Source organism: Arachis hypogaea, chromosome 16, assembly GCF_003086295.3.
Source record: "Arachis hypogaea cultivar Tifrunner chromosome 16, arahy.Tifrunner.gnm2.J5K5, whole genome shotgun sequence".
Classification (NCBI taxonomy): Eukaryota; Viridiplantae; Streptophyta; class Magnoliopsida; order Fabales; family Fabaceae; genus Arachis; species Arachis hypogaea.
In genome coordinates this window covers 87,229,621-87,241,597 of record NC_092051.1, presented here as the reverse complement: position 1 = coordinate 87,241,597, position 11,977 = coordinate 87,229,621, and the positions used below count along the sequence as shown (strand labels likewise).

General features: G+C 39.2%; 1 non-coding gene across 1 annotated transcript; it reads left to right on the top strand.

Annotated features, from left to right (window-relative positions):
* Window positions 1-500: 500 nt before the first annotated feature.
* LOC112760280 (small nucleolar RNA R71) lies at window positions 501-607 on the top strand. The gene has a single exon (XR_003180729.1). It is a non-coding gene; the product is annotated as a small nucleolar RNA R71 (small nucleolar RNA).
* Window positions 608-11,977: the final 11,370 nt, after the last annotated feature.

Genomic DNA, 11,977 nt, shown 5'->3' with positions numbered 1-11,977 from the left:
TAGAATATCCCTCCATCCTTAGTTTTGATTTCCTCCATGTAGATGAGTTCCTTGATTATAGTTGGACCTTTGTGGGTATGGATTGGCTACCGCTAATGTAGTGTCCTCTTGGAGTTGAGGAAACTTGTCAGTGTAATGGCTGTTACAAGCACAAATACTGCATGATCTTGGTGGTCCTTTGATTCTTAGAGGTTGAGGTGGAGGAGATAGCAAAGCTTGGGAAATTTGTTGCCCTTGGGTGATTTGTCTCAACAAAATTGACATCTCACCGAGGATCTTAGTCAAAATGGCATATTCGAAAGGAGAAACTTCACTTAAAGCTTTTGATTGTGGATTTCTCGCCTGAGTGTTGAGTGGAGTCTGCCATGTCCGCTATGATTTCCCAAGCTTCCTCAGCAGTCTTGTTCTTGGTAAGGGATCCTCCACTAGAAGCATCTAGAAGAAGCTTATATTGGGGGTTCATCCCTTGACAAAAATAACTAATAAGCACTAACTCATCAATACAGTGGTGAGGGCAAGCTTCCAATAACTTCTTGAATCTCTCCTAGTACTCATAAAGAGTCTCCCCATCTCTTTGCACAATGCAAGAGATTTCCTTTCGCAGCTTATCTGTCTTCTGAGGTGGATAAAACTTTTCCAGAAATTCCTTACGCAGTAAGTCCCAATCAAAAATCACATCTCCCGGTTGAGTATAGAACCATTCCTTCGCTTTTCCCTCCAAAGAGAAAGGGAAAGAGAACACCAAAACTGCTACTTCATCCGCACCATCTCTTCTCGCAGTGGAGCATGCCACTTGAAAGTCCTTAAGATGCTTAAGAGGGTCTTCTCTGGGTAGTCCATCATATTTGGGGAGCAAGTTTATCGTGCCAGTTTTGAGCTCAAAATTTGGATCCAAAGTCGGATACCAGATTTGTATCGGTTGCAAGTTAATATCAAGAGCTTCGGCTTCCCTTAAGGTGATTCTACGAGGTGGATCCACCATGGTGTTGTCACTTGAGTAACTCAAAGAGATTTCAGCACTCCCCACAGATGAATATAAGATTTCCTCATTAATTGAAGAATGATGGTCACGGATTGATGGTGATAGTGAATTGGTGTGCTCTTCAAGCAAGCCCGATTCACTATTCACAAATGCTAGCCGGCGCCGATCTTGCCTAATATGAGTTAAAGTTCTTTCTATTTCTGGATCAAAAGGGATCAAGCTCCAGTCTGGAAGCGACCATGTCATTCAACTAAAGAAGCAATAAAAGCATGGAATTATGAAAACCAAAACAAGAATAGACAAATAAACAAAAACCAACTTAACAATCAATACTACTAATACTAGATAGATAGAAACGCTATCTACAAATTAGTGCCAAGTAGCAAACAAAAATCAAATATTCACACTATCCACATATTTACAACAACCAAAATTATAGCACTCATTGCACTTAAAGTGAATCCCCGGCAACGGCGCCAAAAACCTGGTGAGATGATTATTGCCGGTTTAGAATTAATCAAAGTTTGAATTCAAGTTCGTTAAAAGTATAGCCCAAACCAACAATGAACTCTCACAATCAAAGTTTGAATTCAAAGAGATGTCACTATTAAAAACTAATTCAATTTCAGAGTGTTTAGTTCCTGGGTCGTCTCCCAAGGACACTTGAGACAAATGACTGTACAATTCTGGTTGTGATGCTCTTGGGGTTTTCAATGAAGAGATAAACATATAAACTAATAAAAGAACATGGAAAATTGAGATAAATGAACTAATAAAGGAATTAACGAATTAACTATGCAATATAAACAAGTAAGGTATAAAAACGATTAATGTAAATGTGTATGAAGGATTTAAAGCATAAAAGGTATCTTAGCTTGGAATGAGCTAAGGGTCCTTTCCTTGTTAGAACCACAACTATGACAATTAGAATGGATTAATCTCACTTGATTAACGCTAACATCAGAGAGTAAGTCAAATGAGCATAAATGTTCTTAACCCACAAATCCTAGATTGCTTGCTAATTACCTTAGCAACAAATTAGCGTCAGTGGGAACAAGAACAATTAACAATCCAAGAATTGACACTAAATCTTGGACATTCCAACTCTAGGAACCCAATTGCTCACTTTCCCCAAGCCAAGAGATAGAAAACTAGCCCAAAATCATAATTGACATTTTGTCAAACACTTGGTGGGAAAAAACACTAAACATGGGAAAAATGAGAAAATGCTTGAGACTAAAAGTAACAAATGATCTCAATCAACAATAACATCTCAAGAAAGCATATAAAAATCATCAATCATCAAATTCATCAACAAGAAATTGAAATTGCAAAAGAGAAGTAAAATTGAACTATAAATTGAAATATAAGAGAGAGTAAGAACAATGTAGCTATAAAGAGTAGTAACAAAGAGATACTTATAATGGAAGCTAGCAAAATCCAAGATCAAAAATAGAAATGGCACTTGAATGTAAAAACCCTAGTATAAACCCTAATAGAGATGATGAAAAACTTAAAGAAAAACTATCCTAACACTTCCTACTACTACTCCTAAGCTACCTAATGATATGCTATGGTATGGTCTTCATTCCTCCTTTATTATGAGTTGAATGGTTTTAGAAATGGGCCTCTGACGAAAGAATTTTTGCTAGTAAAGAAATTCACAAATAAATTCCCGTTGTAAGTATAGTTTCTAAACCAACAGAGAATCCTTTCGTACAAAAGTTTTGGTTGTCACTAAAGCAAACCCAATAAAATTTATAACCGAAGTATTTAAACCTCAGGTCGTCTCTCAAGGAATTGTAGGAAAGTAGGATTTATAATTTGTTATGAAATTGTATCTTTTTGGGGTTTTCGAAATAGGGAACAAGGAAATAAATTGGCAAGGAAGTAAATTAATAACTAGAAAAACTCTTGGCAAGGTATGAGAACTGGAAATCCCATCCTAGTTATCCTTATCAGGTGTGATGAGAATTGTTTATTGCTCCCACTTAGTTAACCCTTACTAAATAAAGAAAAGTCAAGTGGACTAATCAATTTGATTCCTCGAGTCCTAGTAAACTCCTATGGAAAGACTAGCCTTAGAGGGATCCAAATCAATCAGCAAATACCAATTTTCAATCAACAGCTGAGTTTGACAACTCAAGTGTCACCAATTACTCAACCAAATCTAAAAGGGAAAAAATCCAAATTATTTATATCATAAATAGAAGAAAGTAACCATAAATCTGAAATACCTCGAATTGTATTAAATAGAAATTCAAATCTAACATGAAGAGTTGATAAGCTAATTTGGCAACATAAGTAATTAGCAAGTGAAATAGAGTAACTAAAGTAATAGGGTAAATAAAAGTAAAAGAGAAACTAATTTAAAGGAACATTGAACCTGGAATGAAGAAAACGAAGAAATCCTAATCCTAAAACCTAAGAGAGAGGAGAGAGCCTCTCTCTCTAGAAACTACATCTAAAACCTAAAATTATGAATTATCAATGTTGATTCCTTAAATGAGTCAATTCTCCCTCTTTATAGCCTCTAATCTGTGTTTTCTAGGCCGGAAGCTGGGTCAAAAACAGCCCAGAAATCGCCGGGGGCGAATTCTGATCCGTACAGGTCGCTAATTTTTCTGCAGAACGATGCGTGCGCGTGATGCACGTATGCGCGTCATTTTTCTGTATGGCCACTATAGGGAATTATATATCATATTGAAGCCCCGGATGTTAGCTTTCTAACGTAACTGGAATTGCCACATTTGGACCTCCATCGCTCAAGCTATGACCGTTTGAGTGCGAAGAGGTCAGGCTGGACAGCTTAGTAGTTCCTTCAATTTCTTGTATTCCTTCCACTTTTGCATGCTTCCTTTCCATCCTCTAAGCCATTCCTACCCTGTAAACCCTGAAAATACTTAACACACATATCACGACATCGAATGGTAATAAGAGATGATTAAACATAGCAAATTTAAGGCAAAAGAAGCATGTTTTCAATCAAAGCACAGAATTAGGAAGAAAAATGTAAAACATGCAATTAGTATGAATAAGTGAGTAAAGAGTTGATAAAAACCACTCAATTGAGCACAAGATAAACCATAAAATAGTGGTTTATCAGCCTCCAATCCACCAAAATCGTGAGTCACGTGCAATTTTAATGAAGGCATGTACGGATGTAAGAACTGCAACTAATCAACCAGTTAATTAAGTGATTAATTGCCCAAATTAGACATCGACAAGTTAGACTAACAATTTGAGGATTTAAAGATGATTTTCGAACTCAGTAGGTCTTTCTGAGTCAGGAAATGTACTTTCTGTGAAAAACCGTGAAAAACTGCGAACCGGTAGTTGAACCGGTTGAACCGGTTGAAGTCTGCCCGGTACCGCATGAGAAAAAGTGAAAAATGGCAAAAACCTTAGAAAAATGTTAGAAATGGAAAACCGGGCGTTAATTTTAAAGGTTTTGCCCGAAGTTGGGCCAAACGGGCTAAAAATGCTAACGGGTTGGACCAGGCCCAAGTTGGGCCCAAGGCCAACATATATAAGGGTTCATAAGTGAACCCACCAGCCACTAAACACAACAACACACAGTAGAAAACAGAAAGGTGAGAAGGGGAACGAGAAGCACTATTCACCATCTTCTTCCAAAGCTCATATCTTGAGCTAGAGAGGTCCGATCGCCACAGCGTTTGCGGCTACGCGTTCCTCGTGAAGAGCTCTACAAAACCCATGTAAGAAATTGGTAAGGAAAAATTTGAAATCTTCTCAGTTCCTCTCTTGAAAATTTTTGGTACCTAGGCCTTGTGATTAAGTGAGTTTTTGTGATTCTTGGTGTTTAGGTTCACTCTAATCCTTGCTTAGCTTTGGGTTTTGACATCCAAATCTGTGGAGAAGGTAAGAGGCTTTGAACTCTTGTGAACTTTTGATTTATGTTAAGCCCTAGTTGATTTTGTGGTGATTTATATGTATATAGCTTGATTTTTGTAAGTTTGGGGCTTGTTGGTTCTTGTTGGAGCTACATTGGTGGTTAGATTTTTGGTTGAAATCTCATTTGGTTCATATTGGGAATCAGCCAAGGTATGGTTTCGGTTTCCTCTATGTAGTATATAAGATTAATGGACACTTAGGCTAGTGACCCATAGGATAGGGTTGAATTTATGTGGTTGTTGATAATGGTTGGTTGATGTTGTATGTTGTATTAATATGGTTATGTTGAGAAATAATGATATTGAGATTATGATGTATGATAAATTGGGGTGAATGACTATTGTTGTTTATGGCTTAGAAGCATGAATGAGTTTGATGATAGAAAATTGATGTTGATGTAATGATGAATGGTGAGTGTATTGGTGGAAAGCTATTGATAATTGTAATATGATGATATTGATGTTGAAAATGATGAAGTATGATGAGAGATTGGTATAAATTGTGGTTTGTGACCCAAGAGGGTAGTTTTTGGTGAAAAATGGATCTTGGAATGACTTTAAGTGATTTGGTATGATCTGGAATGTGTATGGTAAGAAATTGTGGAAATGGTGAAGTTTGGTAAAATTGGGTTCTTGGTAAATTTTGCTAGATCATAACATTTGCCTCGGTTTTCGAAACTAATTAAAATTTGTTTAGACTTAAATATTTTTGAAAATCCTTTAAATCGATATAACGTTTGGGAAAATTAGAATTTTGTAGAGGGGGTTATGATCATTCAAAGTTGGTGTTAAAAATCTGAAATTCTGCAAAGTTGTAGAATTTCATGATTACTGATATGTACGGGCGCACACACTTGTGCGGACGCACACCCTGCGAGACTTTTGATCTGTGCGAATGCACACACCTGTGCGGATGCACAGGCAGGGAAGTGCGCTCTGTTCGCAGCGCTAGCACAGCATGTGCGCACACATATCTAAGGAAAATTTTCAACCTGTGCGAACGCACAGGTCTGTGTGGAAGCATACGTTGGGAAGGCCAATTTGTTGGGGGCGCTGGCACAGGTTGTGCGAGTAAACAGATTCTGTAAGTTTTGCCACCTGTGCGTATGCACACCCCTGTGCGTACGCACACATTTTAAAATTTCTTGGGCGTGTGCACGCACACACCCCTGTGCAGCCGCACAAGTCCTGTTTCTTAAATTTTGCTTATTTTCAACTATTTTACCTTCCCAACAAGGTTGTAAGCTTCTAAAACACCATCTTAAGACTTTTGGGCCTAGTTTTGAGTATTAGAACATGGAATATAACTTAAGGATCCTAGTACATGATTTTATGATAAATTAGAAAACGAGGCCTAGGTTTCTGGCTGCTGAGAATGGTTGACGTTAAGTGAAGGATGATTGATATATGGGATGAGGAAAGAGGAACTTTTGATATTTCGAACTTGAGTTATGAATGGACAGTGGTTGAGATGAGTCGAAGACTCGGATTGAGACAATGGATCTCTGTATACTGAAAATGCTTTTTTAAAACCACTGAAATAATATTTTTACTGAGATTATGGGACGCTATGCGCCCAGCAGGGACGGTGGTTAATCCCGCCTGTCGAGGTAGCGGCGGCAGCGTGAGGATGGTGGTTAATCCCGCTTACGTTGAGATGTGAGGTCTGAGGCAAGAGTATCCTGCTCGCATCCCTTCAGATCTATAGGCGTGCAGGCACCGGTACCTGGACAGTGATCTGGACACTATATCTCGGGGGTTCCCATATGAGAAATCCAAAGGGCAACGTCTCCATGGAGATGTGTCGGGTTGGCAGTTGAACCGACAATGTGATATCACAGCCAGTAGGGCAGGCATTCATCATATGCATTTTCTATCTGTTTATTTGCTTTGTCGACTTGTGATTGTATGCCTAATTGAATAATATGCCTATTTGCTTACTTGATCTACTTGCCTTGTATGCTTTTATTTGTGAATTACTTGCATTGTTATTAATTGTGCTTTCTACTGGAATTGAGGAGGTTCAGAAGGCGGTAGTGATGGGATTGCATGGAGGATAGGTTGGTGAAGGCTGTGGGACAGCGGTGTTTGGTTAGAATAGAAATCCCTTTAGATAGATTACCCGTATTATTTATAATAAGGTTTATATTATGCTTATTTGTTTTAGAATGCTTTAAGTTTGAATCTTGTGATGGATATGAAGCTTAGGATTGCCTTTGGCGTCCCGGGGTCTTATATCCTACATCACTAGGCACTGTTACCATACTGAGAACCTCTGATTCTCATACCATATCTTTGTTGTATTTTTCAGATGCAAGTCGCAACCCACCTCGGTGAGTTGCTTTGGATGGTGATAGAAGCAGAGGATCTTGGATTGCTTTGGATGGTGATAGAAGCAGAGGATCTTGGAGTCTTTTGGAGTCTTTTGGTTTATTTTGTTTATATGTCTCTCACTTTTGTATTTTGTCTTTGCCTAGAGGCTTGTATTATGAGAGAAAAACTTGTATAAGCTGTTTTTAAACTGTCAGGTTTCTATATGGTCTGTATATGGCTAGCCGGCTTAAACTCCGCGAGTCTTGGCTAGTTTCTTATGATATTTCACTATTATACTATTACCTTTTTATATCACTTCTGTTTCTTATGCCTTAAGATAGTACGCTTTGTGCTTTTGAAATTCTGTTTTTGAGCTATATCCCTCATCGGGCTTCTAGATTATATTATTTCTTCTATATATATACGTATGAGCTTAGAACTGTCGTAGTCTCTTATTAACCTTTGCTTTATGGTGCAAGGTGAAGCATAGGCTAATCAAGGTGTTACATTTAGTGGTATCAGAGCGGTTCATACTCGTGAGCCTGAAGGATGGACCGATTTTGCTTCATTGCATACTCTGTGTGTCTTTTCTTTGATGCTATTAGGTTATCTACTTGATATATGCATAGCATTGCTTGTTTGTGAGTGCCTGTTTGGGATAACTGAAGCACTAGGCTTTTGATATTGAGACTGATCACCTTGATATCGATTGTTTGGTGTAGACAGGAACCCTAATGGCCACTCGCGGGCAAGGTCAAACACGCACCCGAGAAAGTAGGAATGAGCAACCAGCTGATAACCATGCCGAGTTCATGGCGGCCATGGCTAACTTAGCGAACACCATAGAAGCGAATGCTGCTGCGACTCTGCAAGCTGTGCAGAAGTTAGGCCAACCGGCGGGGAATGGCAATGGGAACGGGGAAGGAAATGCCAATGATAATGCTGAGGGAAATGGCGATACCACGGGAGGAGTTCCGATGACCTTGGCGACGTTCCTCAAGGTTCATCCGCCAACTTTCCGAGGATCTACAAATTCTACTAAAGCAGATCACTGGTTCCAAGCCATGGAGTGTGCTTTACAGGCGCAGCATGTTCCATTCAATCAGTATGTAGAGTTTGCCGTTTATCAGCTTGCGGGAGAGGCTCAGCCCTGGTGGCAAACAAAGTGTCTCTTGCTACAGCTACAGAACACCGACATTCCATGGGAGGTGTTCCAAACGGCCTTTTACAAGAAATACTTCCCTGAGTCTGCAAGGGAAGCAAAGGAGATAGAACTGATGCAGCTGAAGCAAGGTTCCATGTCTGTGGCAGATTACACCAACAAGTTTGAGGAACTCTGTAGGTTTTCTAGGGTATGTCAAGATGCCCCGGAGACTTACGAGAGCTGGAAGTGCATTAAGTACCAGAGAGGTTTAAAGGATAGCATTATGACTGCTGTGGCACCTATGGAGATCCGTGTCTTTTCTGACTTAGTGAACAAGGCTAGAGTAGTAAAAGAGTATGCCAAGACCGTGGCGGCATCCAAGGACACTCATGGAGGAGGCTCTAGTCGGGGGTGTGGCAAGGACTTCCATCCTAGGGGTCAAAGCTTCAAAAAAGGAGGATATGCACCTCAAGGACAAGGAGGTTTTAGGAAGAACACTCAGACTCAGTTTCAGTATGCTAAGGAGAGAGGAAATCAGAGTAAGAATTCTCCGGATTTGAATTGTGTACGTTGTGGGCGTTTCCATCTTTATGATTCATGCAAAATTGGTTTAGGTGGTTGTTTCAATTGTAGGTTGCCTGGCCACATTGCGAGAGAGTGCACTCATGGGAGGAATCAGAATGTGGGCCAGAGTCAGCATCAAGGTCGAGTCTTTGCTGTGAATGCCAAGGATGCTTCCAAGGTGGATCCATTGATGAGAGGTATATGTCTAATTGGTGATAAGTCCTTAGTTGCATTATATGATACTGGAGCTTCGCATTCGTTTATTTCATTTGCTAAAGTTGAGGAACTAGGCTTTAAAGTGTCATAGTTACCTTTTGATCTGCATGTACATACTCTGCATTAGACAGTTATGACTAGGTCAGGTTGTATACAAGTAGGTTTCAAACTTGAGAGTAGAGATTTTGTGCATGATTTGATCTGTTTACCAAATGATTTTATGGTTTGATTGGTTGTCGAAGAATTGAGTTTTGCTGGACTGTTTTGAACAGACAATTCGATTTATGCCGGAAGGAGAGAATAGAGCAGTGGTAGCTACGGGATATTACCTGAACTCTGTAATGGTGGAATGTAGCGGGGAGGAGTGTCAGGGTTATATTCTGTTGGCTGCTAATGCATTGGGTGATGCCCAGAACTTAGCTCAGATACCGGTGGTTAAAGATTTTCCAGAAGTATTCTCGGAAGATATCCCTGAGTTCTCACCTCAGAGAGAAATTGAATTTGTGATTGAATTGGTGCCGGGAGCTGGACCAGTGTCAATTGCGCCGTATAGAATGGATCTGATAGAGCTGCAGAGTTAAAAACTCAGTTGGAAGAGCTTCTAAATAAGAGGTTCATTTGATCAAGTGTATCACTGGTAAATGAGAATTTATGTCGGTTCGGAATTTAATCAAAACAAGAATCGATTTGTTGGTAGCATAGTCCAAACCAACAACGAATTCTCAAGATCAAATGTTTTAAATTTAAATCAAAATAACCGAGAGTAATTAAACCTCGGTTCGTTCTCCCTAGGAATGCAAATGAAATGTTTCTCTTTCGGTTGTGAGGAAAGAGGGGTGTTTTGTAATCAAAGAACGAAAGATTAAAGAAACTAAGCAATAAAAGAACTAAGCAATGCTCAAAATTGTAATTAATGCAAGTAAAAAGGAAATGAGATCAAAACTAGTGAAAATGCAATAAATGCAATAAAGAACCTTGACTTGGGAATGAGTATCCAAGGAGTCCTATCATCGCCATAACCACGACTATGGTAATTATCATGAGTCAATCTCGCCTAGTCAACCCCAACCATCAAGGGGTAAGTCAAGCAAGAATAATTGACCTTAATCCATAAGTCCTAACCAACTTACCAAACTAGTTGATAAAAGGCTAGCGTCAATGGAAACAAGAGTCAACTAACTACCCAAGAATTACCACTAAATGTCGGACATTATGACTCTAGTATCCTAGGAACTCAAACCACAAGCCAAGGTGGGAAAATCTACTCAAAATCTAGAGTTGGCATTGTCACAAACACCTTGTGTGCATAAAAGTAAAACATGGGAAATCGCAAAGTAAAATGACAAACTATAACCAACTATCAATAAAACCAAGTGATGCCAAGGCATCTTAGGCTAGTTTCACTAGTATTTTTCTGTTAGTTTTAGTGGTTTTATGCATTTTCTTGAGCTTAAAGTAACCAAGAATGGTTAAAAGAATAACAAAGCAATGAACCATCCAAACAATATGATTTTGATGCAAATTCCATGAGTTTTAGTTATATTACTTGAATGCTATGAATGGAAGATTTCTCATGAATTTTTGCAAGACTTTGATGCATTTGTTTGGATGATTTCAGGGAAGAAGAGGCTAAGTAAGGAAGCAACAAAATCAATAAAGGAAGCTTGAATATCACATGTGGAGTTTAAGTTCCAGTTTAAGCCTAAACTGGAGCTTAAACGCCAGAATCATGAAGGCTAAGAAATGCTGGAATTGAAGTTTAACCTCCAGTTTAACCTTAAACTGGAGGTTAAACGCCAGAATGATAATGCCACTCAGGAAGGAGTTCCACGTTTAACCTCCAGTTTAACCTTAAACTGGAGGTTAAACGCCAGAATGGGAAAAGCACCAGGGAGCCATTTCCACGTTTAAGCTCCAGTTTGACCTCAAACTGGAGCTTAAACGTGTTCGACCAAGTTTTCTCCTCCAGGGTTGCTCTCTCCATTTCCACGTTTAAGCTCCAGTTTGACCTCAAACTGGAGCTTAAACGTGTTCGACACCTCCAGGGCTACCCTTCTAAGCTTCCACGTTTAACCTCCAGTTTAACCTTAAACTGGAGGTTAAACGTGTTCGACCTCCAGGATGCCTCCTTCCATTTCCACGTTTAACCTCCAGTTTAACCTTAAACTGGAGGTTAAACGTGTTCGACCTCCAGGGCTGCCCTTCCTATATCCACGTTTAAGCTTCAGTTTAACCTTAAACTAAAGCTTAAACGTGTTCGACTACATGACTCTCCAGGGCTGCCTTCTTCCATTTCCACGTTTAAGCTTCAGTTTAACCTTAAACTGAAGCTTAAACGTGCTTCTACAAAAGGCCTCACTGGAAGTGTCTGGCGTTTAAGCTGCAGTTTAAGCTTAAACTGCAACTTAAACGCCACTCTTGGAAAAGGTTTTTGGACCAAAGATATTGTGGTTTAAGTTAGTATTTGAGCACAAACATTAACTTAAACTTATTCTGGTATGAAACCCAATTGAATATCATGGTTTATGGGATTGGGCCTGAAGGATTGATGAGTCTGAAATTTCAATTTATTGAGTCATGTGCCATTATTTGATTATCACTAAGTTGGCTCAATGAATGTTACAGAATTTGGATCAGCAGCCTCATCAAGATTATGGATCATAAACCCAAGGCAAAAGGAAAGCAGGGAGAGGCCTCAAAGCCCAAGAAACACAACAGAAGCTCAATATAGAAAGTGTATAAATAGGATAGAATTTAAGTTAGAAAGGACCTTACTTTTACCTTCACTTTTAGCTAGTTTTCATATCTTTGTAATTGAATTCAGAGCTATGACTCACTAAACCC